We start from the raw sequence: 19863 nt of genomic DNA, 5'->3' as shown, positions 1-19863 counted from the left end.
GGGCTCGAACTCACAGACCGCGAGATCGTGACCTGAGCCGGAGTCGGACGCTCAACCGACTGAGCCACCCAGGCGCCCCAATTATTTTACTCTTACGTTTGTTTCACTTCTTTAAACTTTGTTCTCTTTCATCCCACGTAGACAGTTTAATTTTATTTTTAAATTTTTCGCTAATTACTCCAGGGAAGAGAAAAAATAAATAAAGTTTTCACCATTATGAATTGCAGTGTTTCCTTTTAATTAACAGAATTTTGATGTATTTACGCTTACGTTAAAAGTGCACTTTAGGGGCGCCTGGGTGGCGCAGTCGGTTAAGCGTCCGACTTCAGCCAGGTCACGATCTCGCGGTCCGTGAGTTCGAGCCCCGCGTCGGGCTCTGGGCTGATGGCTCAGAGCCTGGAGCCTGTTTCCGATTCTGTGTCTCCCTCTCTCTCTGCCCCTCCCCCGTTCATGCTCTGTCTCTCTCTGTCCCAAAAATAAATAAACGTTGAAAAAAAAAAAATTAAAAAAAAAAAAAAAAAGTGCACTTTAAATTTTGCTTTTACATTTTGTTTTTCTTAGTTATTTTCATCTTATTGTTTTAGTTTAAAAATGCGACTTATTTTATATTTCTGTCAGTTTTAAGTATTTGTATTTGATTTTCATTCCCCTTGTTTCCTCTTATTTCATTCCTCTTGGCTTTTTATTTTGTTTGGTTTTGTTTTTCAATTTTTATTTTATTTTTATTTTTATTTATTTATTTTTTTTTAACATTTTTATTTATTTTTGAGACAGAGAGAGACAGAGCATGAATGGGGGAGGGGCAGAGAGAGAGGGAGACACAGAATCGGAAGCAGGCTCCAGGCTCTGAGCCATCAGCCCAGAGCCCGACGCGGGGCTCAAACTCACGGACCGCGAGATCGTGACCTGAGCCGAAGTCGGACGCTTAACCGACTGAGCCACCCAGGCGCCCCAATTTTTATTTTATTTTTATTTGGTCCACTTTTTTATTGCGTTTCCTGAATATTTTTCATCACTTTGTAGGACTCACGGTGTTACCTGTATGTTGACCCCATGTTGGTTTTGACATTGAAAATATCTCTCATCAGTCCGACACCCATCTGCTAACTTTGTATGTCCTTTGGAGTTTAGAAATCATTACCCATGATACTGTTCATGTGGTCAAAGCCCACGAGCTTTTTGGGGAAGGGGGTTGTCTTCTGCCTTCTGGTCTGGGCTTTTTAATCTTAATCTTAGAAAATGTCCTTATAAGGGGCACGTGGCTGGCTCAATGTGCGATTCTTGATCTCGGGGTTGTGAGTTCGAGCCCCACGTTGGGCATAGGTTATTTAAAAAGAAAATCTAGGGGCGCCTGGGTGGCGCAGTCGGTTAAGCGTCCGACTTCAGCCAGGTCACGATCTCGCGGTCCGTGAGTTCGAGCCCCGCGTCGGGCTCTGGGCTGATGGCTCAGAGCCTGGAGCCTGTTTCCGATTCTGTGTCTCCCTCTCTCTCTGCCCCTCCCCTGTTCATGCTCTGTCTCTCTCTGTCCCAAAAATAAATAAACATTGAAAAAAAAAATTTAAAAAGAAAATCTAAAAAAAAAGAAAGAGAGAGAGAGAGAGAAGAAAAGAAAAGAGAAAAGAAAAAAGAAAAGAAAAGAAAAGAAAAGAAAAGAAAAGAAAAGAAAAGAAAAGAAAAGAAAATGTCCTTATAAGAAAGTCTCATTAGAAGGGTGTGAGCCCTCGGCTCTCCATCCCTCAAGCGGGCCACCGTTCCGTGACCCATGCCTTCCGTGACAACATGCGGGCCTCGGCCCCTCCCCAGCACACTATTGGAATTCTCAAATGCAGGGGATGCTTCTCGGTTCACCCTCGTCCCTGAATGTCCCCTCGGTCACTGCATTCCAGCTGGCACTTGCTGGTAGCCGGACCCTGCCCTTGGGGGCCCCAGACTGATGGAGGTGTCAGGCCCACCAGAGCGGGTCTTAGTGTGTGAGTAGGACAGGTGACAGTGAAGTTGGCTTGAAGGGCATCCCGAGGGGTGTCAGAATCCTCCCCACGGGGCTGAGCAGCCCCAGCCCGAGGCAGGCATTTTCTCAGGGCTGTTTTGGCTAAAGGGCTACAGTTTATGGATCATCTTATTGTCTAGCATCAACACCCAAAACCACCAACAACAACAGGAGGAAAAAGAATACAAACACTCAGGACATTTGTATGCAAAGCTGACTTTAAGGCAGGTCCTCTCTTCTGCCTGGAATAAATCTCCCCCTGTCTGGCCTCACAAACAGTTCAGGGCCCCTCTTGGGCTGACCTTGGGCCCTGACAGACGTATGGCTTTCAAGGGCTGTCCTCTGCTTTTGGAGAGCCACGGGGCAGAAGTCACCAGGGAAGCATGCCCCCAGCAGTTAGGGGCTGAGACTCTGGGTTGCCTCCTTGCCGTGAGTTCGTGGGGCAACACTTCATCTCTCTGAGCCTCAGCGTTCTCTTCCAAGAAAATGGGGAACGTGTAGCCCCAGCTTGTAGAGCCATAGTGGCCTTGAAGTGATCTACCACAAGGACCAGGGTGGCACGGGTCCCTGCCTGCTGCAGAGACTCAGCCACCATGAGCCGGCCTCTGCCCGCTTGGTAGTCCCGGTCCCTTCGAGGGCCTGCCAGAGCTCACAGTGATCACCGTCCCCTGGCTCCGCTGCCCTTCCTGGTTCCAGACCTTAGTTCTGGTTTTAACTGGGCAAGGAGTATGGTTCCCATTTTGCAGATGAGCAGACTGAGGCCCACTGACTGGGGATGTCAAATATTCAGGCCTGTGCAAGCCCAGGTTCCTCAGACCGCCTGGGTTGCAGTTTAGTGGAGACAGTGCCTCGGGACCACGAGAGAGTCAGAGCCGAGGCCGTCGATGGCCCCATTTCTGGGGACATTCTGCCACCCCCCCACCACGCGCTGGGCCGGTTTGCCCTCTTCCGTTCAGTTCCTCCCCACTGGCATCGTACGGTTTATTGAGCACCTACTGAGTGCCGGGTGCTTTGTGTGCACCACTCACATCCTTAGGAGATGGGTACCCATTTTACAGAAGAGGAAAATAGGACCCAGATGGGGGAAGTCAGTTACCCAGATTCGCACAGCCCTCATAGAGCCTGGATTGGAACCCAGGCTGGGGCTCCAAAGAGCTCTTTTTCACTGTGCCCGGGATTGTCAGCTAAACCCAGGACAGAGCATAAGGATATGTTTGGCTCCCATTTAATGAGTGCTTGGCAGGTAGGCGGGCACGCAGCCAGGTGCCCTGCAGGCTATCACCTGCCGTTACCCTCCAGGCAACCCTTGGAGAGCATCATTCTGTATTGCAGATGAGACACTGAGGCCCCGAGGGTCAAAGGACCCCTTCCCCGGCCAAGGTGGCAAAGCTAGGATTCAGCCGGGAGCCTCGTATACCCTGGAGAAGGAGTGTCACCTACACCAGCAAGGCCCCAGCCATCCTCAGCCCCCGGGGCAGCAGTGAGTAGCCTGGGCCTAGCCTCCCAGGTCAGGTGCCGAGGACCAGACCATACACAAGGCCAGACGGAGCGGACCAGGTGGCCGGAGGCTCTGTGGCCGACTAGCCAAAGGCACCTGTCCCGTAATCAGGACTCCAGCCCTGCCCTCTGGTGACCAAGCGGGTGACTCTGAAGGTGCCTGCCTCTCTCCGGGCCTCAGGGTGCGATCTGTACAATGGGGTTAGTGCCCTCATGCTATACCCTTGAAACTTTAAAAGACCCTGCCCAAACCCCCTCCTCCAAAGAGAGGTGTGGGTGACTTCAATCTTCTACAGTGTCCGTATCCTGTAGGTCACAAATAATACTTCCTTCTTGTTTTAATCTTCATTTTGAAAAGTAGTTGGGGCCCCCCGGGTGGCTCAGTCGGTTGAGCGTCCGGCTTCGGCTCAGGTCACGATCTCACGGTTTGTGGGTTCGAGCCCCGCGTCGGGCTCTGTGCCGACAGCTCAGAGCCTGGAGCCTGCTTCGGATTCTGCGTCTCCCTCTCTCTCTCTGCTCCTCCCCCACTCATGCTCTGTCTCTCCCTCTGCTTCAAAAATAAATAAAAACATTAAAAAAAAAATTTTTTTTTTGAAGTATTAGTGAGGTAAGCTAGCTCTCCATGTGGTTTCTGGCTCATTTGTCTTTCTCCTTTGAGTTACTGGTAATATCTTTGCCCGTTTTCCCACTTTAGTTGTTCCTGTTTTTCTTATCGATTTCTAGGAGTTCCTTGTATATTAAGAATGATGATCCTTGGCCTCCTCTGTGTGTAAGTGGCTTAATGATCAGACTGAACATGTGACAGAGGGTTGCAAATATGGCATGTGCTTTCTCTCTCTCTAGTTCTCTGTTGTATCTCTAAAACCCAGTCCCGAATTATCTGGGCAGATCTCAAAGCTTTCCGGTATTAAAAAACCCAGCCCGGTGCTACATTTTAAAAACATAGGTCTAATTTTCTTCTTCCCCCTCCCTGACGTGGCTCCTGAGTCCATTGACCTGCCCTGTGGGGAGATGTGCCGTGCCCTCTCCCTCCCTCCCCCTCTGCACGTTGGGGGGCAGAATACAGGGGGTAGGCACAGGGACAGTGGTCTCTACGGCCTCTTCGGTCTCTGGTGCTGATGTAGCCTCATAACACTCAGCACTGAGTGAACTTGGGGCCTCATCACCAGCGAGCAGAGGGGCAGGGGGGCAGGTCTGAACGTTCCTATGCCCCGCTTCATGCCCCCGCCATGGGACAGATGTCATAACTGTGGCGGGGTGTGATTTATCAGGGGGGAGGAGCATGGGCTCTTCTTCTCCTGATTTTCCAACCTCCCTCACCACCCCGTGGCGCCCCCACAGCCTCTTGGCTCTTTGGGTTGGGAATCCAGAGCTTGGATCAAGCTCACCTGCCTCCGTCAGTCGCTTAGGCAGACAACTGGCCCAACGGTGGCAGTGCGGTCTTCCCCGGGCCTGCGCTGGCCCCTTAGGCACTCCCCTCCTTCTGGGTGGAAATGAGGCTGGTCCGTAAGTGTGTGTTCCATCGGGGGATGAAACGCCATTTCCACGATCCTCAGGCGCCCCCCAAACTGTGAGTGGTTCCCCTGCCACCCCAGCTGGGTCGAGGGAGGTGGGGAAGTGCGGGACAACCCTTCTTGGATTCTCTTCAGAAATCCGTTTATCGGGCGCCTGGGTGGCGCAGTCGGTTAAGCGTCCGACTTCAGCCAGGTCACGATCTCGCGGTCCGTGAGTTCGAGCCCCGCGTCGGGCTCCGGGCTGATGGCTCAGAGCCTGGAGCCTGTTTCCGATTCTGTGTCTCCCTCTCTCTCTGCCCCTCCCCCGTTCATGCTCTGTCTCTCTCTGTCCCAAAAATAAATAAACGTTGAAAAAAAAAAAAATTTTTAAAAAAAAGAAATCCGTTTATACAGGCTGGGGAGGCGGTGGCGGCAGAGGGGGGGGGGGATGCCAAGATACCTCTCCCCCCTCTCACCAAGCCCTGGAGGGGGTGTCAGGTCCCAGTTGCATACCCACGAGGCAGCTCTCTTTAGAACACAGCGGCAGGGGAGGGGAGGCCTCAGACGGTTTCCACCCTTTGTCACAAGCTTGGGAGCAGCAAGTCCCGTTCCTTCATTCATTCAACAAACGTTTACAGAGCACCCGGCGTACCCAGCACTGTGCGTAACACTGGGAGCGGGGATGAGTAAGACAGAGAGCCTGGGAAGTCTACCTTCCAATCTAGAATCGTTCTGTGCATCGTTCTAAAATGTTTCCACAGGTCTGTGATTTGTCTCCTTTTTTTTTTTTTTTAATGTTTATTTATTTTTGAGACAGAGACAGAGCATGAACAGGGGAGGGGCAGAGAGAGAGGGAGACACAGAATCGGAAACAGGCTCCAGGCTCTGAGCTGTCAGCACAGAGCCAAACGTGGGGCTTGAACCCACAAACTGAGATCATGACCTGAGCCGAAGTCAGACGCTTAACTGACTGAGCCACCCAGGTGCCCCTCCTTTTTTTTTTTTTTGAATGTAATGTTTTTATTTATTTTTGAAGGAGAGAGAGAGACAGAGCATGAGCGGGGGAGGAGCAGAGAGGGAGGGAGCCACAGAATCCGAAACAGGCTCCAGGCTCTGAGCTGCCAGCACCGAGCTGACGCAGGGCTCGAACTCAAGAACCGTGAGATCATGGGCTGAGCCGAAGTCAGAGGCTTAACGGACTGAGCCACCCAGGCGCCCCTCTGTGATTTGTCTTTTAACTTTAATAAGTCGAACAAAAGCAAATGAGATGGGGTTTTTTGTTTCCTGTTTTACCCTTATGTTCCTGGAGTCTAGGAAAGGGTGTGGTACCTCATAGGTATTTAAGAAATGCCTGTCAGATGGATGGATGTGTAAATGCATACTGGACCCTTCCACACAATGGGTTTTGACAGATGGAGAAACTGAGGCTCAGAAACAGGGAGGGACTTGCCCTAGGACCCAAAGATCTGAGGCAGGAGGCTACATCTGGGGCTCTCTCCCTCCTGCTAGGATTCGAGAGGGGAAGGGAGCCTGTGGGAAGAGACCAGACCCAGAATTGGGTCCGCGAAGATGCTTAGCGCTTGCCTGGAGGCCCAGACTGGATTCTCGACTCTGTCACCCCTCGGAACCTCCTGATCCCCAGGGGGCTGCTGGTTGAGAGGGGCTGGGGCTGTCGCTGGAACCCTGACAGCCCTGACTTTTAGGGCTGGTCCCCTTCCCTGGTGCTTACTGGCAGTGGGGCCCCAGGATTTCTCTGTGCTGAGCGCTGATCATCTACCCAAGGCTTCCTTGGGCTTAATTTTATGAGGTGAGGAGGGAGTCTATGTTGGGCCTGTTCTGAGGGCTAGATTCTCCCTAATACTCAATAACAGCCACCAGTTACTAGGACTGCCTGGCCTTAAATCGCAGCTTGCCGCTCATCAGCTGTGTGATTCTGGGCACCTCACTTACCTTCTCTGTGCCTTAACTTCTTTGTCTGTAAGGGAAGATACTAACACCTCACCGGGTTATGGAGACAGAGTCTGGCCATGTAGGGGCTCCACGCTGCTCACAGACGTCCCGCTGCCACACGTCTACCGTCTGCCCGACACGGGTTTACAGATGGGGAAACTGAGGCCCAGAGAGGTTGGTTTGAGGTTTGAACCCAGGCTGTCTGCTGGCTGCTGTGCCACCTCTCCTGCCGCCACTGGAACTGTGGGACTTTGGGGCTCGAAGGTCCTTAGAGATGGTCCAAGCCCTCAGGGACTGCCTCCAGGAAGGGGCGAAGGGACCCAAAAGGACCGGGTTCAAGATCCTCACTCTCACACCCATCCAGATTTCAACCCAAGCAGCTCTATTCTTTCCTGCCCTGTTAACTGAATGCCCATATCTCATCTCCTTCTGGGAAAAAGAAGGCTTTCGTAGAGGAAAATATTTTGAAAGCCCCTTATCAAGACCAATCCTTTCGTTTTCTGCTGGGGAAACTGAGGCGTGGGGCGAGGAGGAACTCTGCCAAGATCATACACGGAGTCTGAGTCCACGCCGAGATGGGTACCACGGCCCTGGTTCCTAGCCCTGTGCTCTATGCCTCCCAGGACTTCAACAGGACAAAGTAAAGGAGGTTGCTTATGTCAAACCTGGTACCTTTCTCCAGTGAATCTTAGGAATCCAGGCTTTCTAGTTCCTCTTAGAAAGTTTCCCCTACCTTCCCTGGAATCCTGGCACTCACATCCTCCCCGGGGCTTGCGGGAGGCTCCTGGTTTAGCCCAGTGGGCATTGCCCCCTACCCACGGCATATGGCATCGGGGTGCCCGTATTGGCTGGACATGTCCCACCAGAGTCCTAACTGCTGCAGACGTCCTCCTACTCAGCCAGAGCTGAAGTTTTATAGCCTCTCAAAGAGCCAGGAGGGGCCTCCGCAAATAAAGAGCAACGGGGAATCATAAGCTCCCCAGGGGAGGGAAAGGGTTAGGGTTGATTGAACCCCAGTTCTGCCAGCTACTTTATACGCAGGTCTCAGGGTACTTTAGAGCAGCCAAGTAGGTTTAGAGAGGATCAGAGAGGCAAGAGACCTGCCCAAGGTCACACAGCAAACCATACAGAACCAGAACTGGAGGGAGCCAGGAGCTGTCTGAGTCCACTCCCCACCCTACAAGTACTGAGCACCTACTGTATACCAGGCATCTACTCTGCCAGGTACTAGGGCTATGGCCGTGAGCAAGCCAGAAACGCACCCACTTCAGGGAGACTCCGTTCATGGGAAGGGTCGTGAGATTTCTTGAGGACCTACTCTGCGCCCTTTTGAGCAGAATGCATTTGACCCTCAAAATATCCCAATGAGCTAACTACAGAAGAAGAAACCGAGGCACGGAGTATTCCAGCAGCATGTTGCAGGCCACCCACCACAACAAACCGCCAGTCCCTGTAGCTGGAAAAGAAAAGGAACCGTTTTCTCAATACTTTTTCCCAAAAGAATGGCAACCGCATCTACTTGACAATTTTGTGACAGTCTCACACGTAGGACAATCGCGAGACAAGTTCTTACACAGTTTCACATACTTGACAACATTACGACACCTTCACACCCAAGACGGTTTTGTGACAGTTCCGTAGGCAGAGTGATTTGCTGACAGTTTTACAGTCAGAGCAACTCCATGATGATTCTATGCATGGATGGTGGGGTGCTGACCTCTGGGGAGATGTGGGTCCCAGGGAAGCCACCTGGAACATAGGACTGTCTCTGCCTGGTCCCGGTCTCAGCCGGCTGCTCCCACCCCCAGTGCTGCTTGCTGAGTGATGCAGGATCCAATAACAATCCTTTTTTCTTTCTTTCTTTTTTTTGCAAGTGATTGTAAAATGATGATGTTTCTGAAGGTCACTAGCGCTGCTTTGGGCTGCTCGGCTCCCACAGGGCTCCCCCAGGAACACAAGTGTGGCCGCCCTTAGCGAGTGGTTAATGGAGGGCAGAATACATCTGCTGGGTCCAGGGAGGGTCGTTAAGGGATAGGGAAGCGGAGATTTGGTTCGATGAGAGTTGGGAGGCCGGGCACGAGCAGACCGCTCTGGACTGTGTCCACCCCCCTCCCCCCTACCTGGCAGGAGGGCCAGGCAGGGCTGGCCCAGGGTGAGGATTTCATGCTTCACCCCCGAGCACTGGAATCCTTTTGATGTGCATTTCACCTGCCGGCACACACCCCTCATTGTCCCAGCAGCACGCGCGCGCACGCGCGCGCGCGCGCGCACACACACACACACACACACACACAGGCGCTCCACACATACAACCCCAGCCCCTCCCCTTCCTGCCTGGCTGAGCTTTGTAGGGACTGTCCCCAACTCAGGCCACTTGGGAAAGCCCTCCAATGAGTGCTAAGAGGAGCTGGGTTGCCCCTCCCAAATATTACCCCCACCCCTCAGCCACCATCAAGGCCGCTGGGGCAAGGTAGCACTGTCTGGGGACTCTGTTGAGCTCTGCTGCTTACACTGGTTGGCCTAAGAGCCTCAGTGTCCTCACCTGTATAATGAGGGGTGAGAACAGCACCAACCCCCTTGGTTCTTAAGATGAGGTCAAGGACCAGCACCATCCACGTCCCTGGGGAGCTTTGCAGGAAAGCAGAATCTCAGACCCCACCCAGACCTTTGGCATCAAAATCTACACTTGAACCCAAGATCCCTGGGCACTTCTGTGTGCAGCATCAGTGTTTGGGAAGCCCTGGCTGACCTCGCAGTGTGGATTTTGAAGACCATCACAGTCTTTAAACCAACCCCCCTATATTGAGAGGTGGTGATGCCCTCTGCTTTTGATAAGCAGCCCCGGATGATTCTATGTGGATTTAAATCTGAGGATCACCAGGGGCTGGGAAAGAACAGATGTGGGTGTGAATCCTGGCTCCCTTACCTTCCTCCGTCCTGTCTTCCCCCGCCCATGTAAGCCAACGAATTCCTTCTGGATTCTGACCTGGGGGGAGGGGAGCAGAGCACTTCCCTACCTCCCAAAGCCCTGGTGGGGACAGCAAGAGAAACTCCCAGAGAGAATTTGGAAGGGACGGGGAGACAGGCATTTGCTCCCTGGTTGACCGCACACGTGCTAACCTGTTCTGTGTCACGGGGGTGAGCATGGCAAAGGGGGGGAATGAATGAGACGTGCAGAAGGGGCGGGCTCAGTCCCTGGACAGCCTGCACTTGTGTGGCCAGGGCCAACTTCCTGCCTCAGTCAAGGTCAAATGGACGTGGAAGGCGGCAGTGGCCTTAGCACAGCACTGGAAACTTAGCAAAGACCATAGTAGGGGGACGTGTTATTCATTGTGGAGGATTAAAGGGGGGGGTGGGAGAGCCTGGCACCCGGGAGGAGGTGTGGCCTTAAGATGAAGCCTTCGGGTTCTGCAGTCGCCCTGCTTGGGTCTGGCTGTCCGCTCCACCTCTTACTAAGTGACCTCGGACAAGCAGCAGCGGTGCCCTGAACCTCAGTTTCCTCGTCTCTGAAGTGGGTATGATGATCGCACTTAAATGCCTTTTGCAGCATCCCCACATGGAACGGTGAGCAGCCACGAGAAAGAATAAGGCAGAGAGGTGCAACATTGGCCAGGATAGCTCGGATGAGCAGAAGCAAGGTGCTGACTCGTCTGTGGGCGGCGCTGGGGTTTATCCCCGCCCTCCTGGGGCTCACCCTTCAATGGAGGAAAAGAGACCCCATCAGCTTCCTTTGCGATACATGAGCCTGGTCCTCCCACCCAGACTGCAGGCTCCCTGAGAACAGGTGCAAGGCAAGGGCGACTTGAAGAAGACTCCAGACTAGGCGCCAGCCCTCAAGGGAGCACCTTGGGTGCCTCCCAGGCATCTCGCATAAATCAAGTAACAAAATAGCGCTCATCCGTCTGCCCTGAGTCGTGCTGAGCACTTTGCGTGGATGAGCTCACGTCACGCCGACAAGTGCCTGGGAGCTGGTTGCCGCCATTGTCCCCATTTTGCAGGAGACTGAGGTTCCGAGTAGTGAAGCCACTTGCCCAAGATCACCCAGCCAGGAAGCGGTGGTTGTCAGGCTCCAAAGCCAAGCGCACCTCAACATTCTGCTGAGTGTGTGGCCCTCTGGGTCCCCCCTGGGTACTGAGAAGAGGCCAGTGGGCTGGAGACCTTTAGCCCTGCACCCCGTGGGCGACTACAAGCTGGGAGTCATCTCCAGGGTCCATCCCTTGCCGGGATGGTGCAATCTGCCCTCCAGGCAGGGATGTGCCGCGGGGCTCCTCTGAGCCAGCTTCCAGCAGCGGCGACTGCCTCCCATATGTGGTGGCCGGAGTGGACAGGCGGGAGCCCACATGTTGTTTATTTCCTTTGGTCATCGGTGACATGTGTCCCCCACTTGCCAGGCAGGGATCAGAGGACGCAGTGCCCAGCGCTGTCTGCATGGGGCCCCCCTACAATGGTCTGGATCCTCCCCTGGGACAGAGCAGGACTGACCCAGGGTGGGGACTGGCCCTCCTCAGGTTGCACTGCCTCGGGGCAGGGGGTGGCATTCTCTTTCCACCCCCATCCTTCTCACCCCCAGGGAGAGCTTCAGGACAGCTGTGTTAAATCCTCTGTTGACCACGACACATGATGTTCTCATGCAAGACACAGTTCTCCGGGCACACCCCAGTTAGGAAGAAACTCTACCCCCAAAAATGTTGACATCAAAATAAAACGTTCTGCACTGATTGCCCAAGCAAGTCCCGAATCACAAACAGCCACGAACGCATGGTAGGCGGTGATAGTGATATTCCTGAGTCGCTCATCGGTGTCAGGGTTTCTCAGGGCCTCATGACATTCACTGTAAGCTCAGCCAGTCTGATGCCTGTTTTGCAGGTGGGGAAACTGAAGCACAGAGAGGCTCAAGGACACCTGGGCAAGGATAAGGGGCAGAACTGGGATTTGAACCCACAGAGTCTGGCTCTTAACCCTACTCCAGTCTTCAAGCAGCGCCCGCATCCCCTGGGAACCTGTTAGCGATGCACGTTCTCAAGCCCTGCCCAGATCTGCTGCATCTACAACTCTGGGGGAGGCTCAGCCATCTGTGCTTTAATTTTTAAAATCTTTTAAAATGTTTTATTTATTTTTGAGAGAGAGAGAGAGAGAGATACAGAATCCGAAGCAGGCTCCAGGCTCTGAGCTCTCAGCACAGAGCCCAACGCAGGGCTCGAACCCACGAACCGCAAGATCATGACCTGAGCTGAAGTTAGACGCTTAACTGACTGAGCCACCCAGGCACCCCAGCCACCTGTCCTTTCATAAGTCCAAGGTGACTCTGATGCATGCCCAGGTTTGGGAACCCCTGCTCTACATTGCCTTCTAGCATCAGTGAGTGAAGTGGGTATAACATAAACAGAAGCTCAAGGATGATAACCCAGAGCAGCTGACCTTTGCCCTCAGCGGCAGGGGTAAGTAAAGGAAATGGTGGGCCAGAGTGGCGAGCCTGTGTCCCATCTAGGTAACTTCAACCGAGTATTGCCTTGAGGGAATGCAGGCACAGTGTTGGCAGATAGGCTGGCTTTTTCCAGAGAAGTCCAAATTCCCGCTTTTTATGTGAAATCTGATTTTTTAAATGTTAGCAATCTATTCAAATTAGGGTGGGGTTTTTTTGGGTTTTGTTTTGTTTTTTAAGTGTGGGGCTGGAGTTCTTGACTTGGGTACTGAGGGTGTTTCAGACTCGCTGTGGGCTGCTGAGGACATAAGCCTGCCTGGGAGGGCACGTAACTTTCAGGGTCGTACATGTCACCCTGTGCCTTTTGGCCCCTTCCAGGAAAGCTCTGCAGGCTGAAGGTGGGTGGGAGGCATGATATCGCAGAGGTGACTTTGACTCCACTTGAAATTCCCAAATGGAAAAAAAATATGGAGATCACTTGCAAATGTTGAGCCATTGACTCCTCTTGCAACAGGGCGCCTGGGGGTGTTCTCAGGATGCGGTCACCCCGAGATTGGGAACCCTTGTTGGAAGACACAGGTCACTGCCTGATCCCCACAGAAAGGATAAAATTGCCCTTTGCCCAAGACCAAAGCTGCCTCCTCACGTCTGCCCTGAGCTCCTCACCTTCCAGACCATCTCCCTGGACCCTGCTGTTCACCAACCCCTCTGGTCTCCGTCTGCCCACCTGTGAGAGGGAGGCGGGTCCAAATGTGGACTGACATCCCACCCTGGGCCCGTGACAGTGAGGGAACCGGAAAGGAACTTACACTTAATAAAGAAGCACCTACTACGTGCCAGGCGCTTGCTGGTTTGTTTGCACACACCTCCTAGCAAGGCCCATGAGGGTAGGAATTGCCACCACAGATTTTCAGATGGAGAAACTGAGGCCCACAGATGATGGAGCGTCTGTGCCCAAGGTCACTCCATGAGTGGTGAAGCCAGGATTGGAACCTGGGCACCTGCACCCTAACACACGTCCTTAGCTTTTTGAGGGCACAAAACTGGTCATGGCTTCAATATAACAACAATGGCTACCGTTTATGGGGGGCGGGGGCTGCTATGTGCTGAGCTCAAAGCCAAGTGGTTTTCATGGACCACCTCCCTCAATCACAAGAACCCTGCAAGATAAGCATCATCACCCCCATTTACATGAGAATAACTGAGCTCAGAGTTAAAGCGCTTTGCCCCCAGTCACACAGCTGTCCTCCAAAGCTCATAACCATTGAGCCCCTAGCACTGGACCTGACAGAGTCACATTGGTTGGATGCACGGACAAATGAATGAATGGATCACCCAAGCCTGGGCTCACGCATGCGCTCAGAGTTGTTACTAGCCTGCGTCTCTCGGTAAACTGCCAAGCCCGATGTCATCCATTTTGTTGTCATTTTCTCGGGGAAAGACGAAGGGACTCACATGTCATTCGAAACCCCTCCAACTGCTGGAGGAAAACAGGGCCATGCATTTTGGGCCTGGTGTTTTGGCTGGGAGAGGATGGCTGTGATCATGGGAGACAGTTGATACAGGAACTCACTGAGGTGTCATCCTCTCTGAGGCCCCCCCCCCAAAAACCCAGGGGGTGTTGCAAGTTGAGCTCAAATGCTTTCATTTAGAAATGTGCGTCTGAGCTGGGAGAGGCCAGTGATGAAGTCCAGGATCCGGATAGCTGAGGTGTGGAAGAATCCAGGGGCTTTCAAAGTGTGCTCCCTAGAACCCGAGGGCCTGTGGGGAGCCATGGCAGTCAGGCTGGGTGGCCGGCGGTCCAGGCCCCTTGGCCTTGCTGAAGCAAAGCAGCTTCGCCATGGTCTGTTGAGCCCCACATACCTGGTGAGCTGCATCGTTCTGATTGTGAGTTGACAGGAGGAGAGCTAGCTCAGGTAAAAAGCTATGGAGCTTGGAGCTTGGAGCTATGGGCTGAGCCCAGCCTTGAGGGAGCTGGAACCTGGGCTCAGATGATAGTCAGAAACTCTGTCTTTTGGGGCCCGTGAGGTTTCTGGTTGCTTTTCTCTCTCTGCAGGCGATGCGTTTCTCTCTGTCTCTCTCCCTGCTTCTGTATTAGTCAGGAGTCTCCGTTGCAAGCGACGGAAAACCTAACTCAAAGTGGCTCGAGAAAAGAAGAGAATTTATGGACTCTCCCCCCACCCCTTCCAGGGGTGAAGCCACATGCACAGACAGTCCCTTGGGTCTGCTGCTGCTTTGTGGCCTCCACCCTCAGGACACCCTCCCGTCATGTGGTGCCCACCAGCTCTGGTCTCCATCTTCCCAAATCCCAACAGAGAGGAAAAGAAAATGCACGCACATGCACACACACATACACACACACACACACACCTGTTAACACCCCCACCCCCACCCCCCAAAAAAATCTCAAGCCTAGCTCTTGTCGAGACACGTGCCTATGTCCGAACCAACCACTGTAGTCAAGGGCACCCAGTGTGGTGATTGCCCAAGTCTGGATTAAGTGCGTCTGGGTGGAGAGACTCTATGTGAACCTCAAAGTCAGAGAGTGTGGAGGGATGGGGTCTCTATTAGCAAAGAGAGGGGCCACAGATGCTAGTGCCCGCCAAAGCTTCTCACACTTGGGCACTGCCTTGCCCTCCTGCGAATGTCCTCAGGTCAAGAGGCCAGCCCAGACCATTTTCTGGTGGCCCAACGTCAAAATTCTCAAGAGAGGTGGTCTAATGGGCCCAGCTAGGAAGAGCTGTCAGTCCTTCCACCACTGGCCAGGGGACAGGGTCATGCAATCCAAGCTTGGTTGCCAGGTCTGCTTCTCAGGGAAAGGCAACTGTGAGCAGGAAAGACACATCCAGAACGCCTATCACATTTATTTTGGACTTACTGTAATGCACATTCCTGGGCTCAGACCAAGCCTCCCTGGGGATTCTTACACACAGTCAAGTTTAAGAACTATCAAGTTTGGGTCTTTCTAAAGCAGCATGGTACAAATTCTAGTTGTCATCACTTATGATTCATAGCATTATCTTGTCTCTACAGCCATGACCTTGGGGAGGGGAGAAATAGCATTGCTCTTTTCAACACGTTCTAGAGATGTGATGAAAAGCCACAGACCATCAGAATTTAAAGTCATTACAACATAGAGGCACTAGAGGGCATCCTAGCCAACCACCAGGACCAAGGATGCAGGAGGAGGCAGAATCACCTGGGGTTGAAAGATGCTAGTGACATCTGTCCCCTATGTGCGCACCCATGTGCGTGTGCGCACACACACACACACACACACACACACACACACACCCTCCGAGGTCAGGGGAGCGTCCTTATCAGGTTCTTTTGTCTTCGGTATGTCAAGATATCACTCTACAAATAGTGCTGTAGCTCTAATTGGGGCTTATTTGCTGCTGGGCTGCCTGACCTTGGGGAAGGCTCCACCCCTTCTGGCCTCAGGATCCCCAGTGAAACTGCAGGGGTCAGGCGAATGATCCCGAAGCTCTTCCCAGAGACTGGAAGAAGTTTTACTTTGCCCGTCTGCCACTTCTGTGGGCTTCAGCCCTTCCACCAGGCTGTGAGGTCCCATAACGGCAGGGGGCATGTGTGGCTTGTCCCCGAGGCCCCGGGCTCTGCCTGACAGAGTGGATCCCTGAACAAAATGCTCCAAGAGGGCAGCGGGGGCTGACTGCCGTGGGTCCCTGCCTCCACTGATTCTGCAGGACCCTGAGAGTGACTCTCGCCTCTTTGAGCCTGTTTCCTCCCCTGCATTGTGGACAAGGACCCCCAAGTTGGGGTGTGAGTATGTCCACACGCTCAGTGTGCAGGAAATACGATTTTGTTTTTCTGTAACTGAACATAACTTCTAATTTGAACTCCTGTTCTGCCAAGCGGCAGAGATCGCCTCAAGCCGATTGAGGGTCCCTTTGCCCTTTGTTGGTGGGGCTGCATCTCAGGTCCAGCGGCATTTCATAGCATCAAAGCACTGGGGAGAGGTACCCTGGTCTCCACTGACGTCACTCTGTGACCACCTGCATGGTTGATGAAAAGCCCACATCATCAGTCGTTTATCATGCAGTCCTCATGGCTTAACCAAGAGGATTGACACTTTCCTCCCTCTCCCAAACGAGAATGTGAGGTAGACTGCCCTGGGCTAGTATGGCCTCGCCGTGGTCTCTCTGCCAGGTCCCTCTGACGCCTGCACCTGCCCTGGCTCCTGCCTCCAAGTCTGCAGTCCCCGCAGGCCGGCAAAGAAGGGGAGGAGAATAGAGCAGCTCTTCTTTGCAGGTCCTTTGGCCGGTGGCACAGGACACTCCCACTGGAAGCCCATTGGTCAGAACTTAGATGTATCATCCCATACCACTGCAAAGGAGCCTGGGAAATGTAGTCTTTATTCTCGGAAGACATTAATTCGCTAAACAGGAGGGTTCCGTTACTGAGGAGGAGGGAGAATGAACATGGGGGGAGGGAGGACAACTCGCATAGCTCTCATGGCTGCAGGTCTCCACGGCTCTCAGAACTTCTGTCACCGTCCCCTGCCCAAGGCCTCAGCTTGAGGATGGGCCAGGGCTTGGGGAAGGAAGCTGGGAGGGGTAGGATTAGATGTCCTCTCCCCCCTTTTCCCTCCCCCAACCCCCACACACAACAGAGGCTAAACATTTTTTAAAGTATATTTTTATTGTAAAGTAGCTCAACCCTACAGGCAAAAATAAAAAACCTAATGGACATTTGTACACCTGCCAGCCACTTGTAGCAAACATTGCCATTTTCGTATTTGTTTCAGATTTTCAGAAATTACATACTACAGATTCAAGAGAAGTCTCCAGCCTTCTTCCCGAATCCCCTTTCCCACTTCTCACCTCACCTCGGAGGAGGAGCCACATTCTGAATTCAGTGTTTCATCGGTCCCCTGTGTCTTTTACTCTTAATACTAATTAATACTAATTAAGTATTAAGAGTATTGCTTTGCAGAGTTTGGAACTTGCTACGAATGGTCTCTTCCTGCGCGATTCATTATGTTCATTATGCCGTTTGCTTTCTTTGCTCTCAGCATCGTCTTTGAAATGTATCCATAATGACAGCTACAACTCAGCCTCAGGCATTTATCATGGGTCCTGGGTGTGGAATGTGGCGAGCGTATATGGCTGCGTGCCAGCTGTGTTTCTCTCTTCTTTTGATACACGGGTTTTTGCAACTGTTTACTATTCAGTGATGCTGCGGTGAACATCTCTGTTCATGTCTCTCTGGGCACAGACACCAGAGTCTCTCTGTGTCAGTGGTTCTGAGAGCATAGTCAGGGACCAGCAGCAACAGAGTAGCATCACCTGGAACCAGTTAGAAATACAAATTCTCAGCATCCCCTCGCCCCCCCCCCCCCCCCCCCCCCGCCCAGATCTACTGAATCAGACACTCAGGGTGGAACCCAGCGCCGTGTGTTGTAACAAGCCCCCTCCAAGAGGCTGGTACAAGAATTTGAGAAGCTCTGCTCTAGGGTTTAGACCACAAGTCAAGCGGCTGTGTTCGGCAAAGGCACATCCTCAAATGTTCTAGATGCTGCTGGATTTTTCTCCAGCGTTTACACTCCTATCAGAACGGAAAGTTTCCTTTCAACCTTGCCAGCCCTTTGTATTATCAGAATTTAACTTGTCTCCCGTTGGGCGGGAGGTGTGGGCTCTGTTCGTTTTTTTCAGCTGAAGTTCTCTCTCTGGCCCCGGGGGTTCCCTCTTACGACATCACACCTTCTCTCCGCCCCCAGGTTCCTGCGGGTCTACAGCTTTGGAAACACGCCAACCTTGACTCTGCTCTTCCCAGGGACATTAGCGAGGGTTCTCAGTTGTAAGCCACAGCAAGGGGACTTAGCAGCAGGATGTGGGGGGCTCCCAGAATCCAGGCAGCTGGAGATCAGGCTGGGAGAAATGCAGGATCCACACCACAGCGGGAAGGAGGGGAGGCAGAAAGGCCCCAGGGTGGTCTGGGCAGTCAGCTCGCTTCTACCTGGACCCTTATCCCCACGCATGTTCCTTACTCTCTTTGTTCGACTCCCAGGACTCGGGGTCATGGGAATGAGTATCTGATTGGTCAATGCCCAGTCACTGCCAACTTGAAGAAGGGCTTGGCCTCCTTGGTTTTTGTTCCAGGGGGACACCGGGATTGGCCCTTCTCCAGGTTCTCTCACACAATGGGGAATTCCTCTAAAAGGCAGGTCGGGCCCCAACAGAAAGCGGGGGCAGAGCTGGAAAGTCAAGAACATCCCGTGCTGAGTGGCCATGGGCTCAGTGAGCCAAGGTGTGTAACTGGTGTATTAAGCAGTCTGACCTTAAACGGGGTATAAACGTGGAACAGTGTAATGTGTCCCCAGGGCACCTGGGTGGCTCAGGCAGAAAAGCATCCAATTTCGGCTCAGGTCACGATCTCGCAGTTTGTGAGTTCGAGCCCCACGGCGGGCTCTGTGCTGACAGCTCGGAGCCTGGAGCCTGCTTCAGATTCTGTGTCTCCCTCTCTCACTGCCCCTCCCCCAGCTCACGCTCTGTCTCTCTCTCCAAAACGAATAAACATTAAAAAATATATATATATTTAATGTGTTCCCAATCACCTCGAAGAAGCTGCTTGATCCTTCGCGACACCTGGTCACTTTCTGCCTCTCCTCGGCTCCTGCCTTCCATGATTTCCCTTGCTGCCTCTTACTGGGACACTTGCCATCAACCAGCCTGCCTGGCTAAGGCAACCGCAAGAGCACCGAAGCCTGGGTACTTCTAAGGGGCCCTTGCCGCCGAGAAGCCCCTTGTGCCTGCCATGAGGGATGTGCAAGCTCTTTCACTGCTGCCCACCCACTCAGCCCTGCCCTTCTCTCCCTTGGCCTCTTTTCTCTGCTCAGAGAGGCCTGGAAAGGGGCAGATCTGCAGGGCTCCAACACAAGCGAGTGTCCCCCCGGGGCATGAGAAGCTGGTCACCTCTTTTTGCAGACACCCCGTCTCTGTGAGGAGCACCCTGCATCTCTCCTCATTTGGTTTTGGGGGTTGGGAACAGAAGGAAAGCCACAGCAATCCCCCCCCCCCCCAGGCTGACAATTCCAGTCTCCTATGAGCCCCTCTTTCTAAGTGGTCAGCTTTGGGGCGCCTGGGTGGCGCAGTCGGTTAAGCGTCCGGCTTCAGCCAGGTCACGATCTCGCGGTCCGTGAGTTCGAGCCCCGCGTCGGGCTCTGGGCTGATGGCTCGGAGCCTGGAGCCTGTTTCCGATTCTGTGTCTCCCTCTCTCTCTGCCCCTCCCCCGTTCATGCTCTGTCTCTCTCTGTCCCAAAAGTAAATAAATGTTGAAAAAAAAAAAAATTTAAGTGGTCAGCTTAATCAGGTGATGGCCAGGATAGCAAGGACCCTCCTCCCCCCCCCCCCCCCAACCATGAGCCTGGGAGAGGCTCTTTCTAGAGTATTCTCCATCTCCTTCTTCCCAGCTTTGGGTCTGGTTGCTGATTCTGGGGCGACAAAAATTTTCTTTCCTCAACTTGCTACGCTTGATGATGTTGGGAGCCCTTG

General features: G+C 53.0%; 1 protein-coding gene across 1 annotated transcript in view; it reads left to right on the top strand.

Annotated features, from left to right (window-relative positions):
- The window catches only part of RSPO4 (R-spondin 4), a 36777-nt gene that overhangs the window by 9566 nt on the left and 7348 nt on the right, over positions 1 to 19863 (top strand). The gene's annotated exons all lie outside the window — the stretch shown is intronic.

Source organism: Prionailurus viverrinus, chromosome A3 (genome assembly GCF_022837055.1).
Source record: "Prionailurus viverrinus isolate Anna chromosome A3, UM_Priviv_1.0, whole genome shotgun sequence".
NCBI classification, from domain to species: domain Eukaryota; kingdom Metazoa; phylum Chordata; class Mammalia; order Carnivora; family Felidae; genus Prionailurus; species Prionailurus viverrinus.
This window is presented reverse-complemented; position numbering and strand designations above follow the sequence as displayed.